The sequence below is a fragment of the Amia ocellicauda genome, chromosome 5 (genome assembly GCF_036373705.1).
Source record: "Amia ocellicauda isolate fAmiCal2 chromosome 5, fAmiCal2.hap1, whole genome shotgun sequence".
Lineage (NCBI taxonomy): Eukaryota > Metazoa > Chordata > Actinopteri > Amiiformes > Amiidae > Amia > Amia ocellicauda.
Window position 1 is genome coordinate 45,307,977 of NC_089854.1, and position 21,923 is coordinate 45,329,899.

At 36.3% G+C, this 21,923-nt stretch overlaps 1 long non-coding RNA gene across 1 annotated transcript; it reads left to right on the plus strand.

Moving 5' to 3' along the window:
• The first annotated feature begins 9,062 nt into the window (after nt 1-9,062).
• Nucleotides 9,063-10,005, plus strand: LOC136750606 (uncharacterized). Its single transcript, XR_010816912.1, has 2 exons — nt 9,063-9,245; nt 9,358-10,005. It is a non-coding gene; the product is annotated as an uncharacterized LOC136750606 (long non-coding RNA).
• The last annotated feature ends 11,918 nt before the right edge of the window (nt 10,006-21,923 follow it).

The window sequence follows — 21,923 nt, forward strand, 5'->3', positions numbered from 1 at the left end:
AACAAATGTTTGAGTAGTAAAAATCTATATTGACTAAATCAAGATCAATAATATCTGTATTTGTCCCAGGTCAGCCTCAACCTTCTTACCTTTTGCAGGGGTCTGGTGAAGGAGTTAAGTGTCTTGTAAGTGCTTTGTCTTTAAGCTGTTTTCTTCAGCCTGCCTGTGGGGAAGGCTTATATACACCTGCAGACACACTGGCTACGTCTTCTCATGGAGGGGAATAATACATTGTACTCTTAACCTTCTTTCTGCCACCAATTAACCACCTGGCACATTCTCAGATTTATGGAACAATGTAGCAACAAGTTATTTATGGTTAGTACAATCTTGTCTGCGTGTGATAAAGTTCAGTTCTCTGGGTCATGGCATATGTGCCTTGGCAGAGTGAAATGAGACCCATGATGTTTGTGTCAGGAGTGAAAACTGTTTTCCACTTAATGCCACCCCAGGTTATTTATGGTGAGGAGCGGAACCTCACTACCACCCTCTTTTACTGAGCTATATTTTAAAATATATATACTATAAACTGTTAAAATTGCCTTTATTACTCTGGGCGATAAAATAGACTAAAACTAATACCAAAAAATACCTCAGTAAAACTATACTAAAACTAAACCCCCTAGACCCAAACCAAATAGCAGCAATGAAACTTAGAAACAAGTAAAAGAAAGGGTTTCACTGTCCATGCAGTGACTACAATAAGGAGAACTTAAACAGTCACATGCATGCATCCGTCACATTTATCCACATCTCTTTTTCACCCCTCCACTGTGCAGTTGCCCGGGTCTGGAATCCAGAGCGCTGCCTGTCTTGCCACTACTGTAAGTTAAATCGAAATTCAACGGTCCATTAGTATCTGTATGACTGTTAAATGTACTTTCTTTCTTTCTCGGCAGGTACTCCAGCCTTCATTGGCCAGAAGTGCAATTCCCCTTTTCTAGGGCGGTGAGCAGAAGTGAGAGCAGAATATGTGGAAGCTGCAGGTCTACTCAGCTAATTGCTGAGCGAATAATGGGTAACACTTTACATTGTGTCACTAATTACTGTGTATTTACACTTTAATTTCATGGTAACTACCAGTGTACACTGTATGTACTCTGTAATTGTGCATGATTACAATGTATTTACTGTGCTAGTCCTCTGAATGGTATATGTAATGTAACTACAAGATCGTAAACTTCAGCATTTGAAATTACAATGTAACTATGTATTCCACAAATCTTAATTATTGTAACACACACACAATTGCCAGTAAAACCTCACTGTTCCAATTTGCTCATATTGGGATATGTAACTAGTTTTGTAACTGTAGTTACAAAATATAGATAATATACACAAGTGTTTCAGCAATTCCTACACCAATGTTTTACATATTTGTGTTTCTTGTGATGCTTTTCTTGTGTAGTACAATTTAATTTTATATGTAAACTTAAAAAGGTTTTATCACATTTCTGTCAACATTATCCTATGGTGTAACACATTTCAGGAAGAGGAAATACTAAGCTGTGACATTATAGATCTTGGGTGCTCCACACCAGTCCTGAAGAGAAACAGGGTCTTGTTTTCATAACATCCAAGCTATTGATAACTTTATTGACAAATTCCCTGGCAAACTTATTGTACGTTTATGGTGTTCACTGACCATTTGACCTAGCAAACCTCATGGGTGTTCATACTTAAAATTAACTTAGAATAGATACTAGCAAACTAAAGTAATGCATTCCCTTTCAATTATGAATATAACATACTAGAAGTGCACATTTTAAGTACAATGTAAATAGTACTTTCATAGTATTTACATAGGAAGTGCCTACTTAATGTAAAGTGTAACAGTTGTGTAACTACTATGCACTTACATAGGAAGTGCCTACTTAATGTAAAGTGTAACAGTTGGGTAAAAACTATGCACTTACATAGGAACTGCCTACTTAATGTAAAGTGTAACAGTTGTGTAAATGCTACATACTTACCTAGTAGCTACTGAGGAACTGCTCTGATTTCTGAATGACTGCATTCTATCCTAACACAGATTTGTAACTCAAGAGTTGCTATAGCACAATCCAGGAATATAAAAAAAAAAAGTATAAATAATACATATCCACAGCATTACAACAACCTCTGGACAACGTAATCACATTCCTGACACTTGTGTATGTATTAGTGGGTGGGTTAATGATTTTATTTAATTCTGGCCTAGGACTAAAAGTACTGTAGCGACCCGGGCACACCTTGAAAGGATTTTTGTTCTCTCTCTGTTTGTGTCTGTGCTTTTTCGATTGTGTATGTAGTTCTGTATGTTAAGCTCCCTCCCCTCACAGAAGTGTTATTCCTGGGTTGCCTGTGACTAGTCATGCTGTGTGGGAGGGGGCAGATTCTAAGCTGCCTATCCGACTGTGGGTGAGACGTTTTGGGGGTCAGATGTCTTAGGTGAAGAGGAGGAAGAAAACATCTTTTTTTGGAGAATGGCACATGTGCGCCGGGTGTGTTAGTTTTAAGCTGCTTTTACTGTAAATAGGTTTTGTTCTTTTTTTTTTTTTGGCGTGGCCTCAGTCATAGTAGGGGCCGTGGTTTGAATCCAATAATAGCAGTTTCATGTTGGAGCTAGTATTGTTGTGTCCTTATTATTTAAAACGCCGCGGTCATCATAGTACTAATGTTGTTACTGTCATCTAAATAATTTTTGGGAAGTTTGAAACTAAAATTATTACTGTGTTCAGACAAAAATATAAAAAAATTACATAAAAAAAAAAAAAACTAAATACACTAAAAATAAGAAATTGTTTGGTTGCCCTAGAACAATCAAAACATCCATCACATTAGTTACATTTTGTAAGCCTTTCTGATATCATGCAATAGCTGTGAAATAATTCCTTTCTTATTCTTCTTGCCTAAGTCCACTCAATGAAAGTCAGGTGCTCCCTCGGGAAGTTTTCTGTTTAGTTTCCTCTCAGCTTCCATACTTGTGCTTTGATCGTTTGACAGGCTCGTTCAATATGCTGAGTGTGGCAAACAGAATGCGGGTCAACAAAATTTTCACTATGATTGACATACAAATGCCTATATCCTTGCAAATCCAAAGCCCTAACATATGCCCTCCACATATCACTCAAAATTGATGATACCCTTCGGACTTGTTTCTTGATGATTGGGACCAATGCATTCCAAGATCAACAATCTAACATTCTGAGAATAGGTCGTCATCGATGCTGTTTGACTTCTAACATTCCAAAGACCCAGCCTTTTCTTCCCCATGTTAATACAAATTGACCATGGTTGTACTAAAAAAAATAAACAATTAGTATTTTTTTTCACTAGTTGTTGTACATGGAAGACTTACAGGAAAGACTCATTCTCACACATGATTTAAATGTTTAAATTATAAAATTAAACATTTAAAAAATACAATTTACTATGCATACAAATGTATATACATGTTGTAATAAAATGTTATATTTTAAACACTTTTCTGATACTGTAAAATGTCACATATAAGACGTTTACAATATGAACACTGTAAGTGTATTATTCATGGAGCCTTTTCTTTTCTTTTGGGTGTTTTTTAAACAGTGAGCTGCATTTATTAGTTAAAGAGCAATATATATTTGTGTCAAATCATGTTTCAATGTATCCATATTCAAAACATTTTACAAGGTATTTACAAGTTTATTTTAGAACATGCACTGCATACCCACACACACGCACACACATAGAAAGAGAGATGGGACAGCACACCTTTCTTTTATGAGAAAATCTGGATTTGTCAATTACAACAAATTTCTGTTGTCCACCATCGATTTTGAGACGTTTGTGTCTGTTGAGTCTCTTCATGGCTTTGACACAGACCTTCAAAATAAAAAAAGGAAAAAATAAAAAAGGTTAACTTTAAGTTAACTTACATATTCTGGATAGTCAAAAACTGAGACTCCTTTTAACATACTATAAGTTATTTTCAAATATATGTTTAAATTATACACACTGGCCACATTATTGGAGACCCCTTTGTAATTCAACTTTACTTTAACTATTGATCTGGTATTTCAGATATAATAAACACCAATAAATAAATAAAAAATGAATACAGAGAAATGTAAGAAAATACAGAAACAACTAGACTCAATAGACTCACAATACAAATATTTTTGTAGTATTTATGTATTTACATTTAAAGCCTTATATGTTATGTACAGTATTTGAATTGTAATAATAATTGTATAATTATTTTCCAAATAAATATCTTTCACAACTTTTTAGTAATTTTAGTGAAGTGTCCGTGGGCTCCTGGCAATACCATCTTCAAGCATATCAATTTGCCTCAGATTAAGACCCTGTGAAAATCTAATTTTAAATAAATTATATATATATATACACTCACTTAAAGGATTATTAGGAACACCTGTTCAATTTCTCATTAATGCAATTATCTAACCAACCAATCACATGGCAGTTGCTTCAATGCATTTAGGGGTGTGGTCCTGGTCAAGACAATCTCCTGAACTCCAAACTGAATGTCTGAATGGGAAAGAAAGGTGATTTAAGCAATTTTGAGCGTGGCATGGTTGTTGGTGCCAGACGGGCCGGTCTGAGTATTTCACAATCTGCTCAGTTACTGGGATTTTCACGCACAACCATTTCTAGGGTTTACAAAGAATGGTGTGAAAAGGGAAAAACATCCAGTATGCGGCAGTCCTGTGGGCGAAAATGCCTTGTTGATGCTAGAGGTCAGAGGAGAATGGGCCGACTGATTCAAGCTGATAGAAGAGCAACTTTGACTGAAATAACCACTCGTTACAACCGAGGTATGCAGCAAAGCATTTGTGAAGTCACAACACGTATAACCTTGAGGCGGATGGGCTACAACAGCAGAAGACCCCACCGGGTACCACTCATCTCCACTACAAATAGGAAAAAGAGGCTACAATTTGCACAAGCTCACCAAAATTGGACAGTTGAAGACTGGAAAAATGTTGCCTGGTCTGATGAGTCTCGATTTCTGTTGAGACATTCAGATGGTAGAGTCAGAATTTGGCGTAAACAGAATGAGAACATGGATCCATCATGCCTTGTTACCACTGTGCAGGCTGGTGGTGGTGGTGTAATGGTGTGGGGGATGTTTTCTTGGCACACTTTAGGCCCCTTAGTGCCAATTGGGCATCGTTTAAATGCCACGGCCTACGTGAGCATTGTTTCTGACCATGTCCATCCCTTTATGACCACCATGTACCCATCCTCTGATGGCTACTTCCAGCAGGATAATGCACCATGTCACAAAGGTCGAATCATTTCAAATTGGTTTCTTGAACATGACAATGAGTTCACTGTACTAAACTGGCCCCCACAGTCACCAGATCTCAACCCAATAGAGCATCTTTGGGATGTGGTGGAACGGGAGCTTCGTGCCCTGGATGTGCATCCCACAAATCTCCATCAACTGCAAGATGCTATCCTATCAATATGGGCCAACATTTCTAAAGAATGCTTTCAGCACCTTGTTGAATCAATGCCACGTAGAATTAAGGCAGTTCTGAAGGCGAAAGGGGGTCAAACACAGTATTAGTATGGTGTTCCTAATAATCCTTTAGGTGAGTGTATTTTATAATAATATTGCAAAGATAATGCAATTATTAATTATGTTGTTATCTATCTTTTTCACACTCGTCTTCTTTCAAAAATATATCATTTTGTTAATCTAAAATCGTCCTGTTTACTGAGATAGGGAAAATACAATCAATTACATCATCAAAATGTGGTACTTAAACAGCAGTTAATCCAATTAGTGCCATTCTTAAACACATTCCTAGCACATCACTGGCCAAATTTGGCTCCACAGAAGGGTCACTGTCACCTGTAAATGTAAATGTTCGCTCACCTGCGCTTTCAGCTCTCAGTTATTTAAGCAAACCTGTAATTTAACAAATTAAGTGATTCATTAGAAATGTCCTGTTATTTTCAGCTCTCATGTGTTGCTTGATTTAAGGTTTCAATGAAACAAGTGAGCGCTCTGTTAGTACAAAAACCAGAAGACACAGGGGTTCACCAGGACCAGTGTTGAGAACCCCTGCCTGCATTAAATGCTCAAACTTTATTAAGTGTCCGTTGCATTTAAATTAAGTAGCCACATGTATGATATGCATATTTATTTAAAATCAAGTAAACAATAACAGTACATATTGTTCTATTCAAGAAATTACATTTTCAAAATTTCAAAACCATAAACAAGTTCTGAAAAAGTTTCCAATATAAACTGTTGATCCCAAAGCTCACTATTGCTGAGTTTCTTGTGCCGTTTGCTTTCTAAGCGCTGCTTTATTCTGTCAGCGCCAGCCCTGTCCTCAATGCCACAATGCTGACTAACCTCCATGTGTGAGCCAATCATACTGCGCGATTTTAAACGCATCACCTCCAGCAAGCATCTGTGTGATTGTACACTGCAGAACAGCTTCCATGTGAGTACTGACAAGATAATGTCGTAATATCAAACAAGCTTGTGAAGTAGTGTTTCATAAAAAAGAATTACCGATGAACTGAAAATTATTTTGAGTGTTTAAAATGGGTATAACTCAGTAAAATCCAAACTCCTCAAATACAAAAATGTGGTAATTTATTGGTAAAAATCATTACTTTCAAAGTTTAAAACAAAGCAGTAGTCTAAAATACTTCTTCAGCAGCGTGCAGGAAAGGATTACTGTAGGCCCCTACTGAACTGACCATTTGTATATGGTAATGTTTGAATGTTTTTTTTTAATTAATTTAGCTGATTTATAGTATATATTTTATAAATATACATTCATAAATATAAATATAGTTTATATTCAAGGCAATTCAGAATTACTGCTAAAATCATTAAACTACACACTGTTAATGTTTTGTATAGTTTCTACTGTAATTAACATTTATACTACATATACATTGATCAGATAGTACTAGGTTTAATTTTGCATTAACGTCTTTGTGTACTCTTAATTTGTTGATGGTAGCATATTTTTTAAATTGGGTGGATTGGATGGCTGTAAGGGGAGGAGGAAGTCGTCATGACAAAAGCTAATTATGTGGTTCTTTCCTATTGTGTTTATCAATGTCCTCATTATTTTCTGTGTGCATTTCCAACTTTCCAGCATTTTTGTTGTAAATGGATAAACAATTTAGTCATGGAAAATCAGAAAATGATCATGGAAAAGTCATGGAAAAAAAAAACCCCTGAACCCTGAATATTTGTGTATGGTATTCATGTAGACAACTTCATATTTTATAATTAGAATTGTTTTATTACATAAACCAGAAGTACCTGTGACATGTGACATGTGATAGCTTAAACCTCACATATTTATGTATTGATTTTGACTCAACCTCTTATTTGTACATATGTAAAATATGCACAAAATAATGTTTTGTTTGTTCACATAACATGTTTTTACATTTATATTTTATTTTAAATGTTTTCATGATAAGGTCAGGATTTATCAAAGCTTTAACCCACCCTCTAAATTAAAAATTGAAAATGTACCTGGTGGCGGCTTCATTTTTTGTAAGGTCATATTTTATTCTGATAAAAAATGTAACCGCTATGGTGTACAAAATTGTATTTTACGTTTAGTGAGTGAGTTACAATTTTAAAACTTTAAAACTGGCCCAACGATAACCAACATTTCCTGAATTGGATAGTTCTAGGTCCTAAGACATTGCTAAAGTGACCATCATTTAGAAATCGGATGAATGTATTAAAACTGATATAATGTAACTATTATTATTATTATGTGATAGTGCGATGGTTAGTGATGCCTATTATGCTGCTAAGGCTGATTGGCTTCTTGTCTACTCTATATTGCCCTGTGTGTTGATTGTGTGGTTGTGTGTGTGCACACTGCCCTGCATTGGACCGGCGTTCTGTTCATCTTGTACCTTGTACTGTATCTTGAGCCCTATGCTTGCTGGATTAGGCTCTGACTCACCGTGACCCGATATTAACCAAAGCCTTTATTGATAATGGATAATTAATATACACGCACACACATACAGTACTGTGCAAAAGTTTTAGGCAGTTGTGAAAAAATGCTGTAAAGTAAGAATGCTTCCAACAATAGACATGTTAATAGATTATATTTATCAATTAACTAAATGCAAAGGGAGTGAACAGAAGAAAAATCCACATCAAATCAATATTTGGTTTGACCACCCTTTGCCTTCAAAACAGCATCAGTTCTTCTAGGTACACTTGCACACAGTTTTTGAAGGAACTCGGCAGGTAGGTTGGCCCAAACATCTTGGAGAACTAACCACAGTTCTTCTGTTGATTTAGGCAGCATCTATCTGCATCTGTCTCTCCATGTAATCCCAGACAGACTTGATGATGTTGAGATCAGGGCTCTGTGGTGGCCATACCATCACTTCCAGGACTCCTTGTTCTTCTTTACATTGAAGATAGTTCTTAATGACTGTCACTGTATGTTTGCGGTCATTGATGGATAAGTATCTGCCTGTACTTCTCAGCATTGAGGAGACTGTTAATTCTGACCAAATCCCCAACTCCATTTACAGAAATGCAGCCCCAAACTTGCAAAGAACCTCCACCATGCTTCAACTGTTGCCTGCAGGCACTCATTCATGTACCATCTCCAGCCATTCAGTGAACAAACTGCCTTCTGCTACAGCCAAATATTTCAAATTTTGACTCATCAGTCCAGAGGATCAGCTGCCATTTTTCTGCACCCCAGTTCCTGTGTTTTTGTGTATAGTCTCTTGGCCTTGTTGCTATGTCGGAGGTGTGAAGGCCAGTGTTGCAGATGGTGCTTGAACTCTCTTATTGGCGATTATGGGTTAATTCATCATTGGTTGATTTATATCGTTGTATTTTTGGGTTGTTTATTTTTCTTTTGAGTATTATATGTTGATGCACTATTTGGGTTCCATTATCACTATTGTAATGTCTTTTGTTTTTGTTTCATTACCTTAATTAGTTAATTGATTGCACAGTTTTTTTTCTTTGTTACTTATGAGTCATTTAGTCCAAAAGCAGCGCACCTGTCACACTGGGTGTTGGTTCCCTGACTGACTAATCTGTGCACCTTTTCCTTTCCTCCCCACCTCTCTGAAACCAAGGCTGTGGACTTTAAAAAGCCTGCCTGTGGAGTAGTAAGGAATGGGTTCTCCTTTGTTCTTCCTTTCTGGGTGGGCTGAAGCAGCACGGCAAGCGGATGGTTGGAGAAGTGAAAAGCTGCAGTGGTCGTGAGGATTTCTGACCGAGAAAAGTTAAGTGTACTTGTTTTGGGAATTTATATTGTCATTAAGAATGTGTTGATTTTCCACCCCTGTGGAAAGAGACTGATTATCTTGGTCTGAAAATGATGTGCTCCTGAACAGTGACCTGTATGATCGAGACTTGTGTAGGACCAGCGAACTTTGGATCCGTCAGAAGATAGACGACTGTCGGCCTGTGGAAATTAAACCTGTGGGGAAGAGACAACATGATCAAAGAAAGATAGGAAGGGAAGTAGAATAAAGGAGAAAGTAGTTCTCATCCAGCATGCCGACGCGATTTAAAATAACTTCCCGGTGTTTCTGTGCTTTTGATTTCTTTCCCTCTCTCTCCCCTATCCCCTTCTGGCAGCAGCAGCTGAGCAGCGAAGACAATGCGGGGCGCCGTATACTTAACCCTGGTTCGAGTTTCCATCGCCAGTGGCCTTTGGAGGACACTGACCGTGACTGTATTAGGAGGGAGGAAATACAAAACATGGAGTGGTGCGTGATTGTCTCTTGGCTAGGGAAAGACTGAGGAGAATTTGGATTTAACAATCGACTTAGGTATTGGGTATCAGAGCTTGGGCTAGGGTTGTTGTTTTATTATATTTAGTGGGGCTGATTGTAGGAATACTTTTTATTAGAATTAATTTCCTTAATTTATTTGTAGAATAGTGTATACTCAATTTTTAGCTTGGCTCTTTTTGAACTTTGGGCCCTTTTGAAATACATCTGCAATGTTTTTGTAATAAATTGCTTATTTCTAAACCACTTGCTGCTATTGGTGTGTGTGCCCGAGATTCGTGCCAAGCCTGTGCGGGGGGAAAAGGAGGTTGTGAGGTCCCCCTCCTCACTATAAATTAACTGGGGGTGGCATAGGTGACACCACTTCTGACCAGACTTCTCCGGACAGTAGATGGGTGTACCAGGGTCCCACTGTTTTCTGCCAATTCTGAGCTGATGGCGCTGCTGGACATCTTCCGATTGCAAAGGGAAGTAAGCGTGAGGTGTCTTTCATCTGCTGCAGTAAATTTCCTTCGCCGACTACTGCGTCTACGGTCCTCAACGTTGCCCATTTCTTTGTGCTTCTTCAAAAGAGCTTGGATAGCACATCTGGAAACCCCTGTCTGCCTTGACATTTCTGCCTGGGAGAGACCTTTGGTGATGCACAACTACCTTGTCTTGTTGCTGTGCTTAGTCTTGCCATGGTATATGACTTTTGACAGTAAACTGTCTTCAGCAACCTCGCCTTGTTAGCTGAGTTTGGCTGTTCCTCACCCAGTTTTATTTCTCCTACACCGCTGTTTGTGTTTCAGTTAATGATTGTGTTTCAACCTACATATTGAATTGATTATCATTAGCACCTGTTTGGTACAATTGTTTAATCATACACCTGACTATATGCCTACAAAATCCCTGACTTTGTGCTTTGTGGTCACCCCAAATTTGGATTTGATGTAGATTTTTCTTCTGTTCACTCACTTTGCATTTAGTTAATTGATAAATATAATCTGTTAACATGTCTATTTTTGAAAGCATTCTGACTTTACAGCATTTTTTTCACACCTGCCTAAGACATTTGCACAGTACTGTATGTGTATGCGTCTTCATAAAATGGCCCCACAAAGGCAAAGAAAACAGGATTCATTTGGAGAAAATTTTAAGGAAAAGCAGTTATCAACACAATAGATAGATGAGACTGAAGTTGTGGGTGATGCCACACGGACAGAACCGCAGGCATTGACAGAGGATCCATGTGTGGTGTCTGGTACGGGTGTATTATGAATAGTTAAAAATGGATAGAAGTAATTCTATAACTTATTTTAATACTAACTGCGGTAATTACCTTACTTCTAAATTGCAATCTCATATGCAACATACAGTATACTACAATTTAAATAAATAATGTTGTGGGGGATTTAATTTAATTTCAGAGAAATAAACTACTTTTTGGAATATTCAAGTACTTCAGTTTAAGTTTATTGGTAATTTTGTGTGTGTGCTTTATGTGGAAAGAACCAGATGATGATAGAGCACAAATTGCAACTGTACTATATCAACGCCACAGAGAGAAAATGGATGTCTGCATGGAAAGATAAGGTCAATGCATACATAGATTGACTGACAGCTGCTCAGAGTAAATGACTAATCATAGTTATTTCTGCTTTTTTAATGGAAAAAAACAACATTGATAATGTTTGCCTCCATTAAAATTTGTGTTATTTACACATTAGTTGAAACGGTAACTAAAGTAAACCTAGGCACTGGATATTTGTTGAAGTTTAACTCAAGAATATACAAGGCGCTATTTGTTGGTGTCTTCTTTTTATATGTGATATTGTGGACATTTTTAACGTTTTATGCTGTGTAAAAAGATATTAGACTTAGAAAATGACACCAGTTCACACCACAGCCACGTGTCATTACTATAAATAATGCAAGCATCAAATTAATACAAATATTAAATTTATTTATGTCTACAGCAGTATCCGATGCAAAGGAACCTAAGCAGGCCAGAAGTCCTAACATTTCTTCTGAAGTAAGTTCATCCTCAAGTTCTTCTTCATCATCATCTGATGAAGGTCCAAGACACATTACAAAGAGGAAGAAAAAATCATCAACAAGAGAGAATTAAAAGGAGAAACACTATGGTAGAATTTAATCAGTTTGAGGTACATACATATCTGAACGAAAGAAAATTAAAACTAGTGGTTTGTGTTTGGAAGATGCTGTGATGCATATGTGTACTCCAAAACATGTTTCAACACAGTTAATTTATTATGGTGACTTTCAATACAGTTCAGATTTGTTTTAATGAAGGATTCAGTTATTTAGTTGTACATTTTTATTATCCTCTGTTCAGAAGCTAATGACAGCAGAAACTATAAATGAATGTGTGAAAAAGTACAGAGATGAGAAAACACAGGATGCAATTAATATCTCACTGTATAATCTAAGCATTAATTCTACAAAAAAGAAAACACAATTGAAAAACATTTGAAATAGAAGCCTTGTTAAAATGTTAAGAATGTGGGAACACATGACGAGATAATAGTGCAGTGATGTTTTATAAAAACATCTAGCTATTAATCATATTCAGATACTAAACAAATCCAAAGAAAAAAAAAACGTTTTTAAGGAAAGTTATTAAATATCAGTGTCCAAATCTCCATGAATAAAACACAGGAAGCATTTCTCTTCCGTATATATTTTATATGTGATGCATTTTTAAAGTGTGCCAGCTTTTTTGCATGTGTTTTTGTCTATGTTACACTTAGCCAACTTCTGTTTAACTGACTCGAGTAAAGACTGTGAATCTAAGCCATCTGCTGGAATAAAGTCCAAGAATTCTTCATGAATGTTGTCATTGTTTAGGTAATGCAATACAACAGATACCTGCTCTTTCTTGCTTATGTCTTTGGTTTTGTCAACCATTAAAGCAAAGTGCTCTCACAGATTAACCTCATCGCTTACTTGCCCCCTTATCATGCTAGCCATAATGTCAATCAATTTGTTCTGAATGTCATGGTGCACTTATTTAGCATTGCCAGGCCTACTAGCAGTTAACTTTTTTGACACAGTACTGTCAAACTTTCCAAGCAGGTTTAACAGTTCAAGGAAATTACCTTTCCTGGTGGATTGCTCATTTTCTCTGTGCCCTTGCTGAACAATCATTTGACAAGCTTTAAACTGTAGTGACTCAACTACTGCTTGCATGTACTACCTGTTTTCTTGTAAAATCTTGGAATGTCCAATGTCAAGTTATGTTAAAATCTTCAACCCACTTTTCGATCGCACCTTAAATTCACACCATGCTTCCATGACTAGTTTATGGGAAACACTTGCATTATGTTGGGACAGTTTATCTGCTCCATTTCTCCAGTTTCGAAACCCGGCATGGGTGAAGCTATTTTCGATATGACCTGGCCCATGGTGGGAAAAATGTCTACACGCATAGCAGAAAGCAGCATCAACTGAGAGCGAGTATCCCAGCCACGAGTATTGTTTGAACCAAGAGTTGTTAAACCCCCTTGATTGAGATCAAAATTTTGGAGTCATGTAAGACTTTAATTGAGGACACCTCGGTCTCTAAGCCGGATCTTGGCTTAAATCCACTGGACCACCAGATTTCTTGCCAGTGATGGCAGCTATGGCAGTGGAAGCTAACTCTTCTCTCTCCCTCCCACTCTCAGAATCGCTCTCCAAGTCTTCTGCCAAAGATGAACCCTCTGCTCCCACTAACGTTACACCCTCTTCCTCTTCTTCATCATCTTCCTTGTCCTCATTATCCTCCATGTTTGGCATCAGGTTGTCCTCCACCACGTTAGCATTCACATTGCTGGAATTAGGAATCTGTGGATCGCCACCAACATCATCCACTGTCCCTCGCTTTTTTGGGACAACAAAAGTAAAGTGGTCCATAATCGGCTAAATAGCTCACTAGAACTACGAACTTTTTCACCTAATTGATTTGACACTTTGAAATTGCTAGACTAACCTTAACGTTATCACGCACATGCAATCACACTTGCAATGATATGAACCAACCAATCAAATTACACACAACAAGCAGCAAAGGTCAACAGTCATCATCACTTACTTAAATGAAAAATATGATTACATAGTTTAGTTTTGTTACATATAAGTCAGTCCGATGTCTTCATATATATATATTTTGCCATACATATTTTTCATCACAAAATTACTGGGGGTTTGGTGGGGCTTAGAGGGGGCTCAGCCTTTTTCAGGGGGTGCTTAAGCCCCTGCTAGCCCCTCCCTCCTGCCACTGTTGTGTAAATACATAGTAATAGGGACACTTCATGTAAAGTGTTACCCACTTATGCAATGACCCAGAGGACAGAACATTATCACTCGCAGAAAAGATTGGTCTAACCAGATATAACTTGTTGCCACATTGCTCAATGCATATTGCTCAATGCTCAATCTGAGAACCTGCCAGGTGGTTAATCCGTGGCTGAAAGCAAGGATAAAAGTAGAATTTATTATGCCCCTCTGTGAGAAAAACACAGCTGATATGTCTGCAGGTGTGTGTTTGCCTCCCCACAGGCAGGCTGAAGAAAAAGACTTAAAGGCAAAGCACTTACAAGCAGGGCCAGTGCGGGGGGGTGCTAGGGGAGGTTGAACCCCCCCCAAAGGTCCCTTTATACCCCACAGATCCACTTTCCTAATTGACGGTTTAAAAAAAACTAAACAATATATATATATATATATATATATATATATATATATATATATATATATATATATATATATATACATCAAAAGAATACAGTTGGGTGAGCCTGGGACAAATCGAATTATATTACCTTCCAATTAATTTTGCATTATTGTCAGTTTTACGTTTTCTTTTTGACTGGCAAATACTTCAATATAGAGGAGATACAGTACTTGCAAAGAACATCAACTTGTTTAATACACATCCACTCTAATTAAAGTGACATCGATTTTAAGAAACCAATAAAACAAAGAGAGTGTGAGAGCGAGAGGGAAGTAAAGAAAAGTTTACCGATATAAAACGTTTAGTAGATTTAGTTTACTGGTAGTGAATTTAGTTTACATTTTCAAAGTTTGATGGTCAATGAAATAGTTTTTGCTATTCATTCATTTTATTTAAAGACTATTTGTGTTCATTTAGTTAGTTTTATTTACTGCTAGGCCCCCTTACCATGGTTCCCTGCATCCGTACGTTTAATATTTATTGGTTTGTTATTCGAAAAAATAAAGGACCCAACCCGCACCTCACACTACCAGCATTAGTAGCATAGAGTCAGGTTGAGGATTGTAGCATACAATCTGCAATTGCTTATTCTAGTACTGATGATCATAACTACAATCCTAGGCTGTTTTCATATTTTTCATAACCGTGGGGTGTCTCGTCAACAAGATTGAAGATTTAATTTATGCAAGTTTGTATAAAATGTGCCCATGGCTGGAGTTTTCAGCTTCAAAAATTGCATACTTTTGTTTTTCTTGTCATATTGTCAAGGTAGCAAATGACAAGAATACCATGTTTACAACTGGAATCATGTGCTTGAATGTGAAAAGGATTTTCACAGACATGCCACCAATCCAGCTCATTTACAGGCTGTGGCTGCTTGGAGTGAGTTTAAATAGAGACAAGTGACAAGAGAAACCACCAATTCACTATTAGGCTCCAAACAAGTGGAGAAAAACAGGTACAGGTCCACAAAACCTTATCCCTAAGCTCTGAAATCCAAACGTGCATGGTGTCAGTAAAATCAAGGTCATGTTCTCCGTCATGTTCGTTCACATCTGAAGAGTAAAATAAATAAAAATCCATTTGTAAGATTTGTGTGTTTATTTATTTATTTGGCAAACCTGTGAAGGCATTGGAGGTAATATAATTATTTTGAATATAATACAGTGATCTTAAGCCTAGCTAGGAGGCCTGGGCCTTGTACTGATGTGGTAAGATTGTTGCATTGTGGCACAAGACACCGGGGTTTGATTCCCTATCTTGCTGTAATCTGAAAACCCCCAAAGTGTTATAATAAGTTATTCTGTGATTTTTATATATGTTTAGAGTAGATTTAAATTTGATATATAAATTTAGGCAAAATATGACAATATTAAATATCATTAAAATGTGACTAAAGCTAATGCAATTTTAGTTGACTAAAACTAGCAAAGATTATAGACAATTTTTTGTTGACTAAAAATAAAGAAAAGTGCATGACTGAAATGTGACTATATCTCATAGACATTTTAGGTGACGTGACTAAGATGACTAAATAAAAAACTGATGACTAAATGAACACTGTTCTCAGTGCTCCTAGCAGTCACACAAGTGTCAGGTGCTCTCCGATATTGTTAGCATTTTTGTATTTTTGTAAGTTTTATTGAATGTTCGCTGCAAAAAATATGAATGTGTTTGTATACGGGACCGTGATATCCAGTACATATACTGTACTACCTTTCTGAAATCCGAAAAACTCTGAATTTGGGATCTTTCAGAAATGCATATTCAAATTCAAATGAAGAAAAACAGTCCTCATTATCTATTGTATCACTATCCGTTTAGTTCACAACAAGGAAACTTGCTCCTCCAATGTTTTTAACATAGTACAGGTTCACAATCCCTTATCCGAAACCCTTGGGGCCTTGGTCTGCAAACCTAATTCTGAGTTCACAGGCCAAACATGCATGTAAACTCACTGTAAATAGATGTTTGTTGTGTGATATAGGGTGTATTAGCTGACCCAACCCCCCCTATGTGCACTTTTGTCTGTCTGTCTGTGCTGGCAAGTGTCTGTAACAGACTTTTCTGTGTTTGAGATTCTGCCTACTAGTCCTTTAAGGACAATAAGAAGATGCAAAAATTCTGAATAAAAGCCCAGTTTTGGCTATATTCCAGTGGTTCATGCTTCTTACCTACCTCGTAATTATAAAATTGTTACAATATTATTATTATTCATTTATTTTTACTATCAAACGTGGTTAGACTTTTGCTTAACATGATCTGGTAAAACTAATGCAAAAATCATTGGACAGCTGAACAACGCATGGAAATGTAGGGAGCTGAGTTGAAAATGTGGGTTAAGACTGGTTGATAGGAGGTAGACAATTGTTCAAGTATGATATAAATTCATACAAGGCAACAATATCTCCTCTTACTTGGCTTTTCTTTCGTATCTCACTACACTGCGCGGAACACAGTGGCATGCTAAAATAACCAAAAGAAAGCACTGTAATTAAATTAATAGTGCTCATTTGAAGTTTGAATTTTTATTTAGGTATTAGATTGAATGGAAACACAGACTGTCCACTAACAGTACTTTGAAATAGAAATGAAAACTATTTTAACTTAGAAGATTTCCAGTATTGAAATTACCAATCTGAACAATGTGACATTTCGGTCAGGACAACATCCATAACTGTGAAACCAGCAATGTAGGTATTTCCACTAACATGTTAAAATAACGTAACAACAATTAAACATATTCAGAGCTGGTGCTACATAAAATATAATTCCTCCATATAATTTTAAAATAAACTATAAAAGGTGGATAATTGATATAACCACAATATGGAATGTCTGTTTTAGGAATTTTGTTTATACATTTACATATAGCTATGATTCAGCATAGTATTTAAAATACAGTTAGAGAATTCAATAATTCTATATTCAATGCTCTCACTGTGGGAAGAGTACCTTCTTAAATTGAGGACCCTCCAGCATAGCAATTCTAACAAGAAGATATTTCCAACATGCTTATGATGTGTAATCCTCTTGCTTTGAATTTCAAAATAGCCAGCAATGTGAAGTATTAAAATGTGGCAGCTTAATAAATCCCTGAATACAGAATTCATACATTGTTATATGTTTAAAGAAGATTATGTAACACCTTTCCCCAGGAATATAATTCACCACAGCAAATATATGCAGTTTGATGTGGAACTGGTTGTTATAAAAATTACAGAGTAATTATTTTGACTGCTGTTTCAACACAATAAGCATAATTTTAGAAGCGTAGTTTAAGACAACTAAATAGATGAGGCCCTAAGATCTCTTACTTATGATGGCTTGAAATGATACTGTGATTGAAATAAATAAATACACTTTTGGTATAATTGTTGTACCAAAATTGTGCAGAAGAACATAACAGGTCGACCTTGTGAGAACTGAGCAACGATTGTCTTTTAACATACACATATATCTGAAATAATAATCAGAATCGTGATTCTTCGTTTATTTGTTTAGACTTTCTTCTTAATAATAATTAAAAAACATAAAATACAATGCATGATTGACAGATGATTCAATGTAAATACTATCCAAAGATAATTTTCTGGATCTCTGTTTTTAAATCCAATCCAATCAATGTGCAGTAAATGTCAATATGGAGCAGAAGACCAGAAGTGTCAATTAACTCGTCTCTAAAGTAAATGTCACTTAAGGACACTACCTACAGTAAGTCTAATGTTCTAAAACCCTTCCCCTTTTCTATCTTGAAGATAAATTGATCACATCTATATAACTTAAAGCACGTCCAGCTCAAAAGCACTTTCAGATTATTCCAGGAGACATTAGAATGAAATTTAGTTAACTCTGGCCTCTGATGAAATGTGTCCACAGTAAAATCACTTTAAGAGTGGCTGAGGCACGAAATATAAATGCTGTAGAAATATAGTACATAACGTTGATAGTAATAAGGAAAACACAATTTATGATTTGAATGAGGCTAAGACCTTATTACCTACTGTACCAGTAGTGGAACAAAGCCTTCTGAAAAGTTTATAATTTAGTCAGTGGTTCAAAAACTGAATACATTGTGTTACACTCTAAGCATCTAACACAGGTGTCATGTCTTCACCAATTTGAGTACTAAACCCTGTCTCTCACATTCCCCAGCACCATGATTAATTATCCTATTAACATTCCTCAATACCCATGTGCACTTGTCCCATTCTCCTCCTCTTCTCATTGGTCCAGCACTCCCCCTGCCCAGTCTATATATACTCCTTTGTTCCTCATACACTCTGTGAAGTCTTGTAATTTCTTTGAGATGTATTACTTAATTGTTTCTATCTTTTGAGAGTTTCTTCATGTTTTGACACTTGTCTCCCTTTTTGACCTGTCTTTTGGAGATCCTGCCTTGCTACTTGTTCCCGTGATCTGACCTTTTGCTTGTGACCTTTTTTAATTTAATTTTTTTAATAATTTATTGGATTTTAAAATGTATTCTCCTGTTTGGGATCACTACATGATGCTTTTCCAACATCAATTCTCTTGTTCTCGACTGAAGTTTGGAGTACATTGAAACCTCTCCAATCGTTAAATTATGCAGCAACCCACCCCCATTCAAAACTGTTGATTCTCCCTGAACATTTGTTGGTACATGTATTCCTCCAAATTTGAGTTGAATATGTGCTGTAGGTTATAATCATGGTGTGTATGGAATCAAATTTACAACATTTCACAGGAAACAAAATGACCAAAGAAAAAAACTAAACTAAAATTAACAAAGAAATAAGTGCACCAACAACTCAACATGTGTTCCTAATACTCTTGTGGAAAATTCACGAATAAACATTTTGATCTGATTATTCTGCCCTGACTTAAAATGCAGCCCATATTGCCTCAGGCTTAACACCAATCCTTATATTTCTTAGGCAAAATAAAAAATAAAAACAACTATGGAAAACAGTGAAAAACAAATAAAACTGTGAAACAAGTTTTTTTCACATAATTGTCCCTTAAAGTACTACTCAAAATACAACTTTTAAAACAAACTGGATGAAAGACTCTTAGTTATTGTTTGTATATGATAAAGTGATAAGTACAAATAATAAACACCTTAATGACAACTTTAGGAAAGATCAATTGCAATGCAACAACAATATGGGCAAAACTTTAGGTTATAGGTTGCAGATGGTATAAATGTATACACTGAGTGGCAACTTTATAAAGTACACTGACCTAATAGTGCGTTGCTCCCCCTTTTGCCTGCAGAACAGCCTGAAGTGGTTGGGGCATAAAGGGCATAATTATAAATGTTTCTTAAATGACACACACACATATGATGTAAGAGGAGAAAATGACCTATCATAAAACATACACCAATTACAACATTTTGGAAGAAAAATAGTCCTCTTGCAAAATGAAATGCTGGCTTCACATGTCACATGTCTTCAGAAACGACCTTTCTAGATTGCAGCTGCTCTGTTCCTATTTGTTTTTGTGTCCTCATTAACATTTTCTTCAATGATGAAAATAATACTGTACATGATTTGTATTCTGAACAGGAAAACCTTCAAAAGGGAATCTACATCCGCTTGCATTATCTCAATTACGTTATCAGTCGTCTTGAACTTTACACAGGGCATTTGCATATCACTGCTTTTAGTGCTCACCTTTGGAAACACTCAGCCTCACCACACTCTTTCTTCTAAAGCCCAGTTATTCCTCAGACACATAAATCAATAGCACATTTTATCTGTGCAGTAAACCTTGCATAGGCTCCACTGAGATTTTGTTTTTTTATCTGAATGATTAATTATGACAGGAGCCAACAGTGCATTTCAGTGGCATCAACCCAGTTGACCCTGTTTTCCCTGTCATCTCAACCACACTACCAAGGAACCAATCAGATGATCATAGCAAAGTAGAGTCTTTTGTAATGAGGAGGTGCCTGCTACGGTATATCATAAGGTGTACATTTTTGTAAAACAATTTATTGCAACTTTAAAAGGTATATACATCAGCCTTAAAATGTAACCCACGGTTCCTTAAATAATGGTTTGTCTTCCTTGCAGTAACTCAAGCCATTATAATCAGTGTAAGCCATTTCTGAAAAAAGCTCATGTAAACTCTTGCTTGGATTTTGCTAAAAGATTTGGCAAATGTTTTGCGGTCTGATGAAACATAAATTTAACTATTTGGTCTAATTATATTTATCGCAAATGCAAAACAGCACATCACCCAGGTAACACCATCCCTACTGTGAAGCATGGTGGTGGCAGCATAATGTTATGGGGATACTGGGAAGCATGTCAGGGTAGAGGGTAAAATGGATGAAGCTAAATACAGGCAAATCCTAGGAAAACCTGATTCAGTCTGCAAATTACCTAAGACTGAGATGGAGATTATTGTTTCAGCAGCACAATGACCCAAACACACAACCAAAGCAACACTGGAGTTGCTTAAAAAAAAGTTAATTTCTAGGAGTGGTGAAATTAGAGCCCGGACTTGAATCAGATTGAGAATCTGTGGCAAGACTTGAAGAATATTGTACACCAACGATTCCCATCCAACTTGACAGAGCTTGAATACCTTTTGCCAAGAAGAATGGATGAATAGTGCACAACCCAGATGTGCAAACCTCGTAGAGACATACCCCAAAAGACTCACAACTGTAATTTCAGCCAAAGGTGGTTCTACCAAGTATTGACTCAGGGGGGTGAATACTTATGTACCCAAGACATTTCAGTATTTATTCTCCATTAAGTGTTGTTTCACAATAAAACATATCTTGCCTCTTCAAAGTGTTGAGTAGGTTGTGTAAAACCAAATAAAAAAATCCCACTGAAATGCATCAAAACATCAGGTTGTACATCTTAACTTTCAAAATTTTCATCAATTTCAACCAGCACATCATAACGGTTACAGTTATTAGTACAAAAAAGTTGCATCATACTACAAATGAAGCAGCAGCTGAGTTTTTTTAATTGGCTGAAGGCCAAAGTTTTTATTTAATCTGTGTGCAAGTCTTAAGAAGGTTTTGAATTATTGACAGGGTGCAACTTTAAGTGGTGTCTACTTCACCTTAAATTGCAGATGTATTAATGATTATTTATTTAAGTCTTTTACCAAATTAATTTTACCACTTTCCCCCATGAGGGGTTTGTTTATATTTCCAAACAGATACTCCTATGTCCAGTGGGTGTATAGGGAAATGTGTTTATTTTCTACAATTAAATTACAAATATTTAATTTAACCTGGCTTGTTTTAATTATACATACAAGGTTCAAGATATTACTAATGCTTCAAATAGATTTTTCATATATCCACCATACTTTAAATATTATTTACAGTAAAACCTACATGTGCTTTGTGACATAATTGCTTGAGAATTAATCAGGAGTGGGTGGGAAGGATTATGGCATGTGGATTAATATTGCCCACAGTTTTAATTTATGGGTAAAT